At 37.6% G+C, this 16,629-nt stretch overlaps 1 protein-coding gene across 41 annotated transcripts in view; it reads left to right on the top strand.

Annotated features, from left to right (window-relative positions):
* PAM (peptidylglycine alpha-amidating monooxygenase) overlaps positions 1 to 16,629 on the top strand; it is a 274,133-nt gene that overhangs the window by 52,559 nt on the left and 204,945 nt on the right. For 7 of the 41 annotated variants that reach the window (XM_070517697.1, XM_070517685.1, XM_070517674.1 and 4 more), the window contains exon 1: positions 2,647 to 2,730. The exons of 32 other annotated variants lie outside the window; for them this stretch is intronic. The gene's annotated coding sequence lies outside the window, so the exon portion shown is untranslated. Of the gene's footprint in view, positions 1 to 2,613; positions 2,731 to 16,629 lie in introns of those variants that run through there. 2 more of the 41 variants (XM_070517657.1, XM_070517688.1) reach the window with 2 other exon arrangements.

The following is a 16,629-nucleotide window of genomic DNA, read 5'->3' as shown; positions in this document are numbered from 1 at the left end:
TGCTCCTTGCTCTGTGCTGTGAGGGACCTAATAATGTTGGTGTGTGCTTCACAGGGCCTCTCTGTGCTATCCTTGGAATCTGAGGAAAGGAGGTGCTGATTTTTGCATGAAGCTATCAATTCAGGAAAGAGCTTATGATCTTCTCTAAGAAGGTGGTGAGATTGTACCAATCAAAAATCTAGTGGAGCGGCAAGAAAAAATAGAACACTGATAAGAACATGACACATTGAGCTGTTTTTGTAGATCAAGAGGAGAATAAAAACTAAATGAAGCCTGGAATTAAGGCATGGAGGTTGGGGAAATTAGACCCCTTTTCTCTAAAGCTAGCATCTTTAGCAGGACACATAATTTGGCCATCTGGGGCCATTTGTCTTACTGACACTTGATTTCCATTTCTTGCTGGTGGTCTTTTTGATTCCCTTCAGCCTTTTGTAGTGGTCAGAGACCTCTAGGTTTGGTCTTATTTTTGGATAGGCTCTTTTTTAAACTGCACCTTTTTTAAAAACACACAACAAACTAGCTTTACTGTTGGATTATTCCTTATGATCGTCGCCTCTCTGGAAAAGTCGATACACCTGCTCCTTTTAGTGTGTGTGTTGTCTAGATAATCTTTATTTGCTTTTCTCATCCTAATTCTCTTTAGACAGTGGATTGTCTCCCTAGTAAGAAAGTTTGAAACAACCTGGAAATAGTCTGGCTAGTATGTTAGGAGCTAGTCCACTGAAGCTGTCATTGGTCTTCTCTGAGAGCAGGTAAACCAGGATTGCAAGTTCAGAACACATTTAGATGAATTTCCATTTTTCAAATTACAATAGTAATTCATATCCGTGGTTAAAAAAAAAAACTTCTCAAAGCTTAAAAATATATAATATAAACATTGGAGGACTCTCTCAGTCTATATAATGGAAACTGCCAGAAATAATCACTCCTAGTCATTGGGTGTTTATTTTCTAGACATTTTTAAGTGCATATTCATATAAATAAATACATTTATTTTAAAATTTGAATCACACATATACTGTATATATGTATGTGTGTGCGTGTTTGTATATATATTCACTATTTTCACTTGCATCACAGTAACCTTTGCATATATATGCTATTTTCACTTATATAGTGGTAAACTTTTCATGTTTTGCTTCTCAAACTCAGGACCTCAGGAAGAACAAGTGAAAGGATAGGAGTAATTTCCTTCTGTTGCAAAGCTTTTTCACTTTACCTAGGTTAAGGAAAACTGAATTATCATGGTTTTTGTGAGGGCTGACTTTACTCTTCTTTCAGAATTCTCCCTAACCTCTATGGTAGTGAAAAGTCCATTAGGTTAAAATTCTCTCCATTTCTCCAGATTGTCAGTCTGGTGCTGCTGTATTCCATTTTACTATTTTTGTAAGCAGTATTATTGCTATACATTTGTACGCTGTTTACTCACAAGGGAAACATTAAAAGGCGGGCTTAGCTTCATCTAAATTGAAATAGAGATAATAATAGTTTCTTTGAAATAACTTGGATCTAAGTATACAGTACACAAGGACAACCTTCATTTTTTATTGTGTTATGAATATCTTAAAGAGGATCTGCCAAGTTACTTGCTTATCTTTACAATTACGGTATTTGCAGTAGAAAAATTAGACCACGGTATTGTTTAAAAACATGTCAATCCAATATTCATGGAGAAGAAAACAATAGTTTTCACAGTACAGATGATAAATTATATACTTATTAAAGCGTCACATCTGATCAAATAAGCATGATATATTGTTAGAGACTCAGTTTGATGTTGAAACATTGTTATTTTAAGCAATTACTTTAAAACCTGGTATTTGTAAGAGGGGTTGTATTCCTATGAACGTGGGTGACAGATGCAGGGGAGGACAACTAGTTCAAAGGGAAGATTGAAATTGGTGTAGGTTTGGGGGTTGTGAGAAGTAGGAGTAATTCTGCGTGTGATAGAAGAGACAATCAAGGAGACTGGAGGAGGAAGACTGGCAGATTTCTTCTGAGTTTATCTGGGTGTCATCATTAGGCATTTTGCTGGAGGTGTTTTCTGGATAAGTGATGTATTGGCAAGGCTTTCCTGGAGCTTGGAGATAAATGGAATGGGCAGTTGCCGCCTTCTGGAGAAGTAAATAGAGGGAATCAGTTTTCATTGTTATCACTACGCTGACCTCCGAAGGCACAGATGTGAGCTTTGTTTTCAAAAAGATTCAAGTATTCCCCCTCAAGGAAAAGGATGTTTGTAATGCAATAATATTAATGCTTGTTAAATGAGAAAACCATCTATGAATACTTACACTATTGCTACCTGGGAGCATTATTTATTGACCTGTGGCTTCGTCAGAGCTTCAGCTGTGAGAGGAATATTGCTAATGGAATCATGTAATGACATTTGTCATTAAAAAGTCACATCGCAATGAACAGATTCAGAATTCATTGAGTCCCCTTGCTCTGTGTCACACTCACCGCTTCTGTGACAACCTTCATTTCCTACTTAGCAAATCCAAGCCTGGTAGCTGGAGCCCCAGGAAGTTGTTAAAGCAATTAAAGGCTTCTGTCTCCCAGCACATTGCTTGGTTACCATAGTATCCTCTGCCTCCAAGTCTCTCCTGATGATGTCAGTATGCATACAGGGGTTGTTCAGAGCATTTACGTGGGGATGATTCACCCCGTAATAAAGCCCCTCTCTCGTTGCTCGGTTTCCAGTGCGATTTCAGATGTCCCTAGAAATGGAAGGTAAGTGCCTTGTTTTGCATATCAGAGAATTGCTAAATGCCTCTATTATTGTTTCAGATGTATGACTGGCTTCTTGCTCTCCAAGATACATTACTGACTGAAATCATAGTGTATGGCAGCATTTCAGCCAATTAGCTAGAACAGACTTACAGTTTGTACTTGAAGTGTGTGTGTGTGCGTGCACACACACACATGCACGTGGGGTAAGCTTATAAAAATAACTGTGAATGCACAATGTAATGCCTGCTACTCTCCCTGGTAAGCAATAGCAAATACAGTAGAGCGTCTTATTTCAAACTATTTGAAATATATAAATTCCTGAAAATGTTTTGACAGGTGTCACAGGGAAAATGGGGCTGTTTTTGAAGTGTGTGAATTATGTATTTTTTGATACTGTATATATTTTATCCAACTTAAGCAATATTAACATTTGAAAGGTCTAAGATGATATGGGAAGATGTTATTAGAAAGAAGGGCCAAGTTAGGTTGAGAATTTGCATGTTAGAGAAATTAAAACTTACACTGTAGGACAAAGATTTAGTTATGAGGAGATGTATGAAGTTTAAAGTATATTGGTGACCATTGTTTTATACTTTTGATGTTTTTCAAAATATCTCACAATTTGATAGTAAAAATAATGCTCCTCTTATTGTGATAAATGAAATTAGTGCTTCATAAAAGTTTTCTTTTAATACATGTCTATACTTCTTAGGATAAGCCTGCTGTGTTCAGCTTTGTGAAAAGAATACTGTGGAACTACTTACAACATTCAAATAGAAGAGCCAGGAATGAATATTTCCCTTGAAAAGTTAGTTTTCTGTTTCAGTTTTCCTACTGTAAACTATAAATGATGAGGCACACAAGACGGGTTTCTCTCTACCACCCTACTTCTGAATCTCTCCATTCTGAGAGTTCTGTCCATATGACAACGTTAGTCGTGCATTTATTTCCTCTTCTTGAGTTCCAGGGGACTATCTCAGCATATTCTGTGAAGAATGTAATGCTGTGTTTCAATGGAGGTAGTGGGTAAAGGCAGTTTCTAATTAATTAATAGATAACTTTGCAAGAGAAAAAAGAATGAGTGGAGTGGGTGGGATGGGGAACTCTCCCATTTCTTTAAGTAGCTGAACCTTTATTCTGTGTAGGAGGTACACAGATGGCTTTTTTGAGATGTCAGTAAATGGTTTAGACTGTCCATTTCTAGAGAAATGTTGGTTAAAATTGCCATTTTGTTTCTTGCATTTTTGGAGTCTTCTAGAATATATCCTCCTGTCTAACTTTGCTTTGTTTTTGTGTAAGATTGTGTTAGTGGACTGATGATACTTTTCATTTACCTTTCTATAAAGAGGCAGTGAGAAATACAGTTGTGAGAGAGTATAATCTTTAAAAAGGTTAAAGATCTTAAATTTAGTTACTTGTACATGAGGATATCTGTCTTATTTTAAATATCATGAATGCTTATTTTGTGAATTCCTTTCTATGCTAAAAACATGCTAAAGTGCTTCCACTTTTAATTTCTTTACTATTTTGCATGCTTAGTCCTGTTTGTGTGTTTGAAAACTTGCTAGTTAATTGCTTTAAAAATTCCTGAAAAATAGAAATTATGATAATAATTTAGGTTATGGTAAGTTAAAAGTTAAAGAAATTGAGTCAATATAAACTATTTTCATGCTTTTTAAAGCCCTTTTAATGAAACACTTTCATAATGCTTGTGTTGAAAAGAAGACTATTATCCTAGGATGTATTCTATCAGGGTTTTGCTCTTTGTTGTATTAATGTTTTGGCTGATATAATTTAATCTATTGAGTTCCTAACTCTTTATAATAATAATAAAAAAATACTTCTGTAATTTTGAACCCTTGAGATACCCATGAACATATTCTCCTGCTGACTTCACCAGTACAAATAGCAGTTTGTAGCGAGTGTGCTATAAAGATTACAGTTTCTTTCATGCTTGAGTCAGGAAGTGGTTGGAAGCAGTTTTAGATGGGGTGGTTTTAAAAATTGGTTTAGGAGAGTTTTCATTTTATTTTTACGCCATATTAAGAATGTTTTAAGTTTTACAGATACTTAAACTTGTTCTTGCTGAAATAGGGAAATGCCAGGTCTGTAGACTTTACCAGCATGAGACGATGAAATATGGCGGAAAAAGGATCACTTTGTTCTCACTAGAACAACAAGTTAAATCAAACCAGCAGCCAAAAGAATTAGAGGAAGCTGTATGGGGAATGGACCTAGAAATAAACATTTTGTCCAGTGATAGGAGAGAAGCTCAAGCTTCCATGAGGGCTTGGTTACATGCTTTGCCTCATTTTCTCTGTCCCTTTAATGGCAGAGCCAGGGCGGGAACCTGGACACCCACACTTTCACAGATCATTTTCATTTTCATGCCAGCACATTCACTAGTTGATGCTGAACACTTTTTTTTTCTTTCTTATTGTGGTAATATTGATTTATAACACTATAAATTTCAAGCGTACATCATTATATTTCACCTTCTGTATAGACTACATCATGTTCCCCACCAAAAGTCTAGTTGCCATCTGTCACGGTGCACATATGCCCATTGAGCATTTTTTCTTAGTCGGCTTTTAAACCTATTTTTCTCCCACAAAAGGGGTGATTTAAACAGTATAATAATTAGGAAGTGTAATAGTTTTCTTTTGTTCCTGCAGCATATTACTGCAAATTGGTTGTTTAAAGAATACAGATTTATTATCTTCTAGCTCTGTTGGTTAGAAGCCTGACACAGGTCTCAGTGGACTGAAAATTCATGATGTCAGCAGGGCTACATTCCTTTCTGGAGACTCTGGAGGAGCTTCCATTTCCTTGTCTTTTCCAGCTTCTAGGGGTCACCTGCATTTCTTGGCTCATGGCCACTCTCCTTCGTCCTCACAGCTACCAAATGCAGACTGAATCCTCGTGTGGCCACCTCTCTGGTTCTCCACAGCCGGGAAATTTCCTCCACTTTAAAGATTCATGTGATTAGATTGGGCCCACCTGGATAACGCAGGATAATCTGCCCATTTTAAGGTCCATAACTTTAATCACATCTGCGAAGTCTTCACAAGTTTTGGGGTTTAGGATACGGACATCTTTGGGGACCATTATTCTGCCCACCAGAGAAAGATTACAAAACGTGGCTAATTCTATCAACATTAAGTTCACAAACCAGATATTTTTACTGACACCTATAAGTCAAACTGATGATTGCCAATAGAAACCATGAAATTTTGACCTAATTCGGTGCATGCAGTCATCCCCAAGGATATTAAAATGCCTCAAGATAATTAATGAGGGAAAATCAGATTAGAAAGAAACGTTTCACCATCTCAAATGTTCAAAACTCTGAGATACAGATGTGAACCTTAGAAAGTGACACTATTGTCGGTTTAATATTTTAGTGAGGGGCTCACATCAGATGAAGTTAATTAAACAAAGCTGATTTGGGATTGCAAAAATTCCATTAGTTAACGCCTAGGTGAATGAGCCTAGGTTTCTTTAGAAACTGAAAGGTAATAGCTGGGCCACTAGAGACCCAAACGTGAGATCTAGTAACCCTGAGTTTTGACTAACACTGTCGTTCATTGATCTGGTGTTAAGCTGTATGAGTCACAAGATCCAGCAGATGAATCTGGCAGGTATGCTCTACCTGCTTTCCCAGAAAAGGCACCATATATTACCATAATCAGTGGTGCAGGACTTGAGGCCAACAGCTGCAAAAATAGTTTCTTTTATCGTTCACATCCCGTGTTTATCATAAATCTGAGACGATTCGTGGCACATGGGTCCATCCATACAGTTTTTAAACCTTCTTTGCTAAACTAAACAGTAGTGGTAAAAGATGCAGGGGAGAAACTACTCTAGCATATTACGTTTGGACAGAAAGCCTAAAATTACGTTTTGCTGTGATTCGCAAGGAAAGGAGATGGGAAGAAAACCAGCTGTTTCCTGCTTGTATTTCTTTTTGTTGTTGGAATCACTTTCTGGAGGAAAACTGAACAGTAGCTTGAGACCCTTGCTTAGAACACAACAAGGGTTTGTGGAAGACTCATTTCTTTACAAGAAGTAATTATTTTGACGTTGATTCTTTTAGGTACCAGAGGGGTAAAACAATCTTGGAATTCTATCTAAAAATGAGATCTGGTTTTATGCCATCATGGGATTTATTTGTCAATCAAAATATCATTAAAGGAGAGATGTTACTTGACAATGAAGTGAAAAATTAAAATCAGCTGGTTACACTGTTTGATAAACAACAAAATAGCCGTGCCTCTATAGAAAATATCTCTATAAATAAAAATATATATTTAGTTGAAGGAATTTCTGTATGCATATATTAAACTCACTTCAATATTTAGTTTCTTTTATCTATCAGTAGTATAGACCATTTCAAGTGCTAATATAAATAAATAAAACCCAAATACCTTTAAACATTTTTTAACATGTATGTAGAATATTCAGTTTAATACTGAATTTCCCCAGCTCTGATCAATTAGAGATTAAATCTGTTTCCTTAAAAAAAAAAAACTTCACAGAGCAGCTGCCTTCTCTGTGATAGAAGAGACTGTTTTAATCTTTAAATCATTTTGAACTGGCTCAGTTGCTTTACTGATCCTTTAACTTTGTTAAAAATTATCTTAAAAGTTTATCATTGAGAGAAATCAGAGATAAAGGAACTAATGGAGATGAGAGTTTTGAGGTTCTGAATCATATTTGGTCAGTGGGTGGTAGATAAGATGGAGACTTCAAAATCAAAAGCTTCAAAGATTGTTATGATTTCTCATTGACTATTTTGAAAGCCAGCTCAGAGTTTTATATCTAGGGGGATTTTCCCAGGACTGGGGGTAAAGACAATCAGCAAGTAAGTGATGGAACTAGGAAGTTATCGTAAGTCTTTCCTGCTCCAAAGGCTTTGCAGATCAGAGAACCACCACAGGCTCAGTTCATTTTCCTTACTGATGTTGCATTCAGTTGTTTTCCTTTAATTTATTGTCGCTTTAATTTGACTCCATCTTTAAAATGGGTGAAACTTAGAAAAAGAAAGGTAATTATTGAAATGATTTATGAATACAGTTGTTATTTTAATTTGTGGAATGCCCCTTATTCTCCGGATTTCTGCTATGGAAGTGAGATTCTATAACTGGACCAGTTTTTTCATTAACTCCTTTAAGATAGCCTGCTTTGGCATGCTGATTAGTGGAAATAAAGGGTACCCATTCTGCAAGCAAAATCTGTGTCCTGAGGCAAATAAGGAGAAGAAAGTTTGAGCAGCAACACCTTAAAGGGTATGAAGGCAGGGGACGGATACCTGCCATCTTTTGCAGGGGGTTTGCTGTGACCACTGCTTTGTAGGAATAGCCAGGAGGTGGGAAAGCTCAGAGAGAACTGCCTCCCTTGCGTGGTGCTTACTGTCTGTCCTAGATGACTTTACAAAAGGTAAGCCTGTGTTGGGGGCAGGAGGTTGGTTCCTGGGTTTTAGCCACAGCCATGCTGGGAAATAGATGCTTTTTCTCCCAGCCAAGGAGGCAGGAGAGGGGAGGCAACTGGAGACCATCAGGTCAGCTTTCAATATTCTTAAGGATGGGAATGAGCTCACCAACCCAAAAATTTTCATAAATTCAAACCCTTGAATGGCAAATACATACCACAATGTAAGCTCAAAATTTTCCCGAGAGTCTCAGGAGAGAATGATAGAGAAATATGACTTACCAATTGGAATATTAGAGTATGACAGGAGTCAGGCGGCATTGTTTCCCTTATTGACAAAGGTCAGTCGTGTCCTCTTCAATCAAAATGCAATCTCAGTAATTACTATTGAATGTTCTCACGTGCATGCCGGTGCACTATGCACCATGCAGAATTAATCAAAGGACAATGTGATCTTGAATTTCAAGGAGTTTCCACTAAGAGTAGGACTCTATATGAGGATAGCTTTCTTATCACTTAATAACTATTATGGTTTTATTTGCATGGTAATTTTTGCCAAGTGGTAAATTCCAGTTGGGATTTGATAAATTCATTTTATTTGCTTTCAACTGAAAAGTAAATTTTTCCTAAAATTCTAAATGAACTGAGGTATTTACTTGATGGCAGACCTATTTTTAGCTCGTTAAGCTTTTTATCCCCCCACCTCTCTTAGTTCCACTTGCCTGACTTTAAAACTCATATATCTTTCTCTTGTGTTCTTTCCATCGTAGAATGTCTTTTCCTCTTTCTCATACACCCAGACACGCAGCACGCACACACTCACGTACACAGAGTTACTTTACGATTCCTCTCTTAGTCCCTCTCTTTACTCTTGTTTCCATCTTCCTGTAGGCTCCCTGTAACATTTATTCTAAGCGACCAACTCCTGTTTATGGAACCTCTACTGAGTGTAAAGGATTGTGCTACACGCTGAGGCCTCTGCCCCTCATTTTCTCTGGCTTCAGACTCTTGATTGTATGTTCATCAGTGTTTCCTTCTGATGGGTAGAAGGTGGGTAAAATTAAAGGAGAGAGTGGGCAGAGGGAAGGGTCCTGGTTGGCTATAGAGAGAAGAAATTGAAGATAGACTTTGCAAACCAGGAAAAAGGGAAGTGAAACAGAACACTGAGATTGTGCTGGGAAACTGGAGGTTTGTTAAGTCAATAGGATAAGGTAGAGAAGCTGCACCAGCAGAATTATTCTGAGTGTTTTATTAAGCATTTTATGGTGATAAAAATAGATGGCCATATTTACACATTGACATTTCTGCACTAAATTACTAGTTTATCCTTTTCAACTAGTTAAAACCTAAGTTTAAAAACCTCAGAACCTTACATTTCTTTGACATCAGTGCAACTGTTCCACTATCCTGCCCATTCTCTGGCCATCATTTCTCAATCTCGGGTGCCAAACTTTTTTTTAAAATGAAGTGCGTACATCCTATTCAGAAACAATTTGTGTTTTCACAGTGAGACTTAAAAAGGAAGACACTCTTATGCCAAGAATTGGCGTATATTAGACTTGAGAGTTACTCAGAATTACCTCCTAACAGGTAAGCTCTATGAGGATTTTCCAGTTAGGTTGAACCATTGTTGAAAGACTGATTGTGAGAAACAATAGCTTGAAATTTGTCCAGACTTAGTAAAATGTTGAAAATTTGAAGAAGAATTGATTTTTCTAGTCAGTATATTTTTCATTGTAACAGTCTCCTGTATTGATTTGGTTTCCAGTCTTTTTGTGTCATAGCAGATATCTCACTGGTTATCTGCCTGAAGTTTCAATATTTGGGATTTTTTATCTTTGCAGTAATGTCAAAGAAATGCAAGAGTTAGTAGTTTTTAAACGTGGGATTTGGCAGAAAGAAAAAGATCATTCCTGATGAAAGCTTTCACTGAGTTGCCCAGAAATTTATGCTTAAGCTTCCTGACAGCCAGTAATTATCATATTGCAGTTACTTTTGAGAGGTGTTTACCCTGAGTTGAGGTTTTCTTGTATTCATTATTGGAATCATGAATTAACTCTCATGTTAATCTAGTAGTTTACCTCAGCAGTCAGTCTGCCAACCTGTGTAAAATCACTATATTGCTGCTTGACACACATTTTTAGTTCTTTGCTGCGAAAGCAATATTGGGCTCAGAGAATTAAGGCATTCCCTGCTGCAAGGAACTTAACATTATAGTAGGAGAGGTGAGATGAGAAAACAAGGGATATAATAGCACACTGATACAAATACCCCTATTTCTTTGCCTCCTTCACAGCAGATCTTTTCAAATGTGGTCCATGCACTTGTCTGCAGTTCATTTCCTCCGGGTCTCTCTTGAACCCAGTCTTTTGGAACCCATCTCTCCACCAGAACTGCTTATGTCAGGGTCATGAGTGGCTTTCAGGTCAACACTGTGGGCAGTTTTCAGTCCTTTTCACACTTGACTTTCAGTAACATTTGAAACAGGTGTTCATTCTCTACTCCTGCAAGTACCGCCTTCTTCTGGTTTCCACAACATAACTTGCTGTTCTTCCCAGTCTTGTTTGCTGATTCTTCATCATCTTCCTGACTCTTCCTCTAAAAGTTGGAGTATCCAAGGATGCAGTCCTTGGTCCTAGTTTGTTCTCTGAGAAACTTACCTTCTTAGTGATCTCATACAATCTCTTGGCTTCAAATTCCATCATACGCTGACAGTTTCCAAATTCATATTATTGATCTGAACGTCTCTCTTGAACTCTAGACAACATATTTCTGCTTGAGGTAGCTAATAGGCATCCTAAACATAGTATGTCCAAAACTCCTAATCATCCCCGTGTGCCAAACCTTCTCTTCCTACAGTCTTTCCTATATCAGTTATCCCAGAAATAATCAATGGTAACATTTTGGTATATGTCTTTCCAGGCTCATGTGAGTATGTATGCTTATTTCTCCCCACCACTCATGAGATCATTTTGTGTATACTGTTTTCTTTCTTTAACCTCCCACCTTACCCCACCCCATCATTTTCAGTGAAAGTGTTTTTTATACTCTTAAATATTCTTTAGAAACCTAGTTTTTGGTAGCTACTTGGTTGTACCATAATTTATTACTACCCTTATTAGTGAACATTGGATTGCCTCCCATGACTTGTTATTATAATTTAAACTATAGCTAGTATCCCTATTACATTTAGTATCCCCATTACAAATAAGAAAGAAAAAAACACTTCATCATTCTAGTTCTGCACTATCTCAATATAATAGCCACTAACCATATGTGGCTTTTGAGCACTCAGATGTGACTAGTCCAAATTAAGATGTGCTGTAAATGTAAAATACACACTAGATTTCAAAGACTTAGTTTGAAAAAAAGTATAAAATATCTTACTAATTTTTATGTTGATTAGTTGTTGAAATAATATTTTATTTTGTTGGGCTAAAGATATATTTTAAAAAGTGATTTTATCCATGTCCTTTTACTTTTTTAAACATGACTATCAGAAAATTAAAAATTCTATGTGTGGCTCCCATTATATTTCTTTTGTACAGCACTGTTTTAGTTGCTCAGGTCAAAACTCTTGGAGTTATCCTTTCCTCCTCTCTTGCTGTTATATTTCATATCCTGTTGGGTCTACTCTCAAAATCTATCCAGAATATGACCACTTTTCATCACCTCCACTACTCCCACTCAAGTCCAAGTCGTCATTAGCTCTTGTTTAGATTCTGGCAACAACCCTTGACTTGTCTTCAGCTTCTGCAGTCTAATCTCAATATAGTGGCCAAAGTGATTCTTTTAAATTGTGTCAGATCATGTCTCTTCACTCCTCAAAACCCTCCAATGGCTTTTTATCTTATTCAGAGTAAAAGTCAAGTCCTGAAAAAACTACTGCCTCCTTTGTCTCTCCTTTGGACTTTATTTCTACACTCTCTATATCATAAGCCAAACACGTTTCCCACTTTGGGTCTTTCTATTTGCCCTTGCCCCCTGGAGTGGTCTTCCTGCAGATATCAGCAGGGCCCATGCTGCCACCTCCTTCAGGTCTTTGCTTCTTTTGAAACCTGTACTGAACACTCTATTTAAAATTATGAGCTGACCGCACCTCACTGCACCCCAACAATTCCTAACTCCCTAACTTCTTGTTTTTTTTTCTTCTTCTTAGCACTTATCAATGTCTAACAGAATATATATTTTTCATATTGATTAAATTTATTTTCTGTCTTTCCCCACCAGAACCAGAAGTTCCATGAGGGCAGGAACCTTTGTTTGATTTGCTGCTACATCTCCAGCTCTGAGAATGTTTAGCACATGTTAGGTGATAAATAAGTATTTGTTGAATGGATGAATAAGTGAATTTCTTGATACCACAAGTGCTCTAGGGACTTGAAGAGAATGACTGCAGGTGTTTTGGGAGATAAGATGACTGCACTTCCTAAAGTGAAATTAACTAGTAGATAAGACTGGGTGGTAGGGTGGGGCATTGTTAGAGAGGGCCTTGACTTCTAGGCCAAGGGATCTATATCTAATTCAGTGGGAAATAAGGAGCCATTGAAATTCTTTAAGCAGAAGAACAGCAGATTGGGGTTGCCTTTAATCTTGTAGCGGAGAGAACAGACAGATGGACAGACGACAGTTGACAACAGTGCATGAAAGAATAATCGATCAGGTCGTGGAGAGAACAGAGACAAGAATGCCAGTTGAATGGATACTGCAGTCATGCAGTTGAGAACTAAGGACTTGCTAGCTGTGAAAGTCAAAGAAAAAGATGTAGGAAACTATCCACTGATAGAATCTATAGGATTTGGCAACTGATTGCATGTGGGAAAGGAGGGACAAGTAGTTAAAGAGGACTTTGCTCTAATCCTCAATGACAGAGTTGAGGAGATAAGAAGAAATGAGGAAAACTGAAGGAGGCAAGTTTTGAGGTGAGTTGATGATTTCAGTCTTGGGCAGACTTTAGTTCGAAGAGAGATGTCCCCTGAATTCCTGAAATGTTTTCATGTGCCTTTCAAGTCTCTTCAATAGTAAGTGCACATTTGACCAAACTTGGGAGCATGCTTTCTCTGACGTCATGCTATGTAGGTGTTCTGGGAAAGACAATAGAAAGAGGACACTGCTTTTACTCGTATTTGCCAGTGGAAATCTAGTAAACTCAACTTGAGATTTGTGTACTGCAGAAACATTAATTACCCTCAGATAACTCCAGGCCTAATAATAACATGGAGCATTGGTGAAAGAGATAATGTGTAGTGTATCGTGTTTGCTTGCTGCTAATTAGGAATATTGGGATTAGCATGTTTGGAGCAGTCAGTGGGCCTCAAACTGAATTATTTTAGTCATGTTTGCAAAGAAAGTCCAAGAACGCATTATGAATTATTTTGGTTATGAAATTATATTTTCTACTTTATATAGTCTTTAACTGCATGCCCTTGTCCCTTCAAAAGCTTTCTTTACTGGCATCAGGGAGCCTTAAATAAAGGGGCTTTAGATGTTTTGCCAGTGTTTGTGGGCATCAGAGATAATCTCGTTAATTTCTTCTGCTTATTTAGGGATAGACTCAAATGATTGACACTGCCATTTGCTTTTATCTCTTATTTTTGATTTTTTGGTTTCAAGTCTTCATTTAAAGTTACGACTGTTCCTCAGAGGTAGCTTGTTATGGGATTTTTCACCTAAAACATGAGTTGTAAAGAAAACTCATAAAACTTAGACCAGGCTAAACTTTAACCACCGTACAGGCAATGAAGAGATTTATGTGTTGTTACCAGCTGTCTACTCCCTAAAATATCTGATTTGATTCATTCAAGAAATATTTTTTGTAAATCAACTATGTGCTATTTATCTACAAACAAAAATTTCTACCTTTGTGGAGTTTACATTCTAGTGAGGGAAGACTGAAATTAAACAAATAATTAGAATCTATTGGCTGTTAGAGGATGGTTAGCACTAAGTAGAATAATAAAGCAGGAAGTAGAGGTAGGAAGTGATGGGGTATTTGCAATTTTAGTTTGGGTGGTCAGAGAATGACTCACTGAGGCTTACATTTGAACAGAGACCTAAAGGAGGTGACAAACCATGCAGAGGGCTGCAGGGAGAGTGCTTCAGCCATAGGGAGGAGCAGGGGTGCAGGCCTTGGGGCAGGTGTGTGCCAGACGTGTTTGAGTAACAGCAAAGAGGTCACTGTGTCTGGAGTGGGGTGAATGAGGGTGAGAGTAGCCAGGGATGAGGTCAGACAGGTGACAGGAACCAGATTGTTCAGGGCCTTCTAGGTCCTGAAACCACTGGGAGGTTGAAACATGGAAGTAACTCGGTCTGACTTGCCTTTCACAAGGCTCACCTTGTCTGCTCGTTTGAAACTAGACTCTAAGGGGCCAGGAGTGGAAGTGGAGAGATCAGTTGGGAGTCACTGTAATAACCTTGGTGAGAGGTGATAAGGACCAGGGGAGCAATGGAGACAAGAGATCAGATTCTGAATATATTCTGAAGGTAGAGTGGAGAGGGTTTGCTGAAGGATTGACATATGAAAGAAAGAGAGGACTATGGATAACTCCAAAGTTTTTTTTTTCCCAAACAGCTGACAGGATAGAGTATCTATATAGCAGATTATAAAACCTTGTGCGATATTTCCTGATTGTTTTCAGTGAAGTGTAAAATAGTTTCCCTTGGTTGGTTTTTGGTATCCTTGAGTCACTTTTTAGTTTCCAAGGGTTATGAATGTCAAAGAATATACTTTCGCTCATCTGTCATTCCTCAAGGTTCTTCTTTTATTCTTATTTTAAAATTTCCCCTTTCCCCCCTCCATATAAAGGATCTATTATTTTCTGAAACTTTTATCCATTGCTGTAGTGGATTATAGCTGCCTCCTCACCATTTTTTTAATTGGACTGTTGGCTGCAATGATAAATCTATCAAGTCATATGCATTTACTTGTGTGGGGGAAAAAAACCTTTCATGTAGCAATATAACAAAGAATACAATGCATTTTGTCCTACTCCAAATTTAGTAATTTGGTGTAATAAATAACGTTATATGGAAAACACATTTTCTTTAAAAAATAATCACAATTTGTTGGAGCAAGGCAAAGAATTGACGTGGCTTCTAGTATTGTAAAAATTTACAATTAAAAAAAAGGAAAAAATAGCAAACCAAGTATTGGAAACTTTCATTGTCAGTATTGGATTGGTTACCTAGTTACCCTTGGTAGGGGGATGAGGCAGTGTTTAATTGAGGATCAATCATAAAGGTTCTGATATTTATAAAATCGTGGTGATTTTGGAGTTATAATGGTGATCTTTGACCTATTTCTAAAATTTTGTGTTTTTAGAACATTTTGGAAGTGTTTCTCTTAATACACTCAATTCTGAATTACCATGCTTATGGGAGTCTGATAATGAATTGATATCTGAATTCCATAATAAATCTGAAAATTGACGCAAGGCAAGACCAAGTCTTTACCAATGCTATGAAAAGGTGACATACAGTAACTGTCTTGTCACTACTTGTTCTGGGATACAAATGAGAAATAAAATTATGAGAAGGTAGATAGTATGAAGTCTTAGGGATAATTTGAATAAGGAAAAAATAAACTGGATTATTTTAGCAACGGATAAGTTTTTTCTATATGATTGTATAAACTTTTCTGATTATTAAATGTAAAAAGAAGCATAATTCTTCAGTTAATTATAAAAATAAGCCAAACTTCTAGAAAATGTCACCAAGAACAGCTATTTCTGTCATGTTTCAACATACTGAAATCTTAAACCTTCTTCCCACCTGTCTCGTCTTCAAGACGCTCACCCATCTCCCTCCCTTTTCCCCCCCTCCGTCTCCCGCACGCCCTCCTCCTCCCCTTCCACCTCTCCCTGCGCCTCTGCCTCCTCCTCTCTCTTCCCCTCCCACTCCCCTTCTCCTTCTTCCTCTCTCTCCTTTCACTGCCAAACTGCTACCTATTTCTTCGTTTCTCATTCATTCAAACTGCTATCCACTTCACTTCTCATTCACTCATTTCAGCGTACTTCAAACTTTAACTATTCTGTAAAAAGTCACTAATAGCTATCAAATGGCTAAATGTAAAATACCCTTGTCAGACCTTATCCCAAATAACCTCTTGGTAGCCTTTGACGCTATAGATCACCATTCCCAAGAGATAAGTAGGCAGGAGGAAGCATTATGAATCGTCAAGTGTCCCTTCCTTTCCTCGTGCTGCTCCCTGTCTGGTATTGTCTTCCCCTCTGCCTCATTTGTGCCAGTGAAAAGCCCACTTATCCCTCTGAAAGTCTCTCCAAATCCCAACAAGATTAATTCTTCCCTCCTCTCTGCCACCCATCATGCATCTTGTTCATACGTCCTCTCATATGTGTGGCCCTCTTTGGTGTTCAATTGTTTATGGGGTTGGCCACTTAGCTAGACTCTGAGATACTTTAGGGCAGTGCCATCTTTATTCATCTTTATACGCCAACTCTCAGCATATCA

This window comes from Equus asinus, chromosome 9 (genome assembly GCF_041296235.1).
Source record: "Equus asinus isolate D_3611 breed Donkey chromosome 9, EquAss-T2T_v2, whole genome shotgun sequence".
NCBI classification, from domain to species: Eukaryota; Metazoa; Chordata; class Mammalia; order Perissodactyla; family Equidae; genus Equus; species Equus asinus.
Note: the sequence above shows the minus strand (reverse complement) of the source record. Positions and strands in the feature narration are given on the sequence as shown.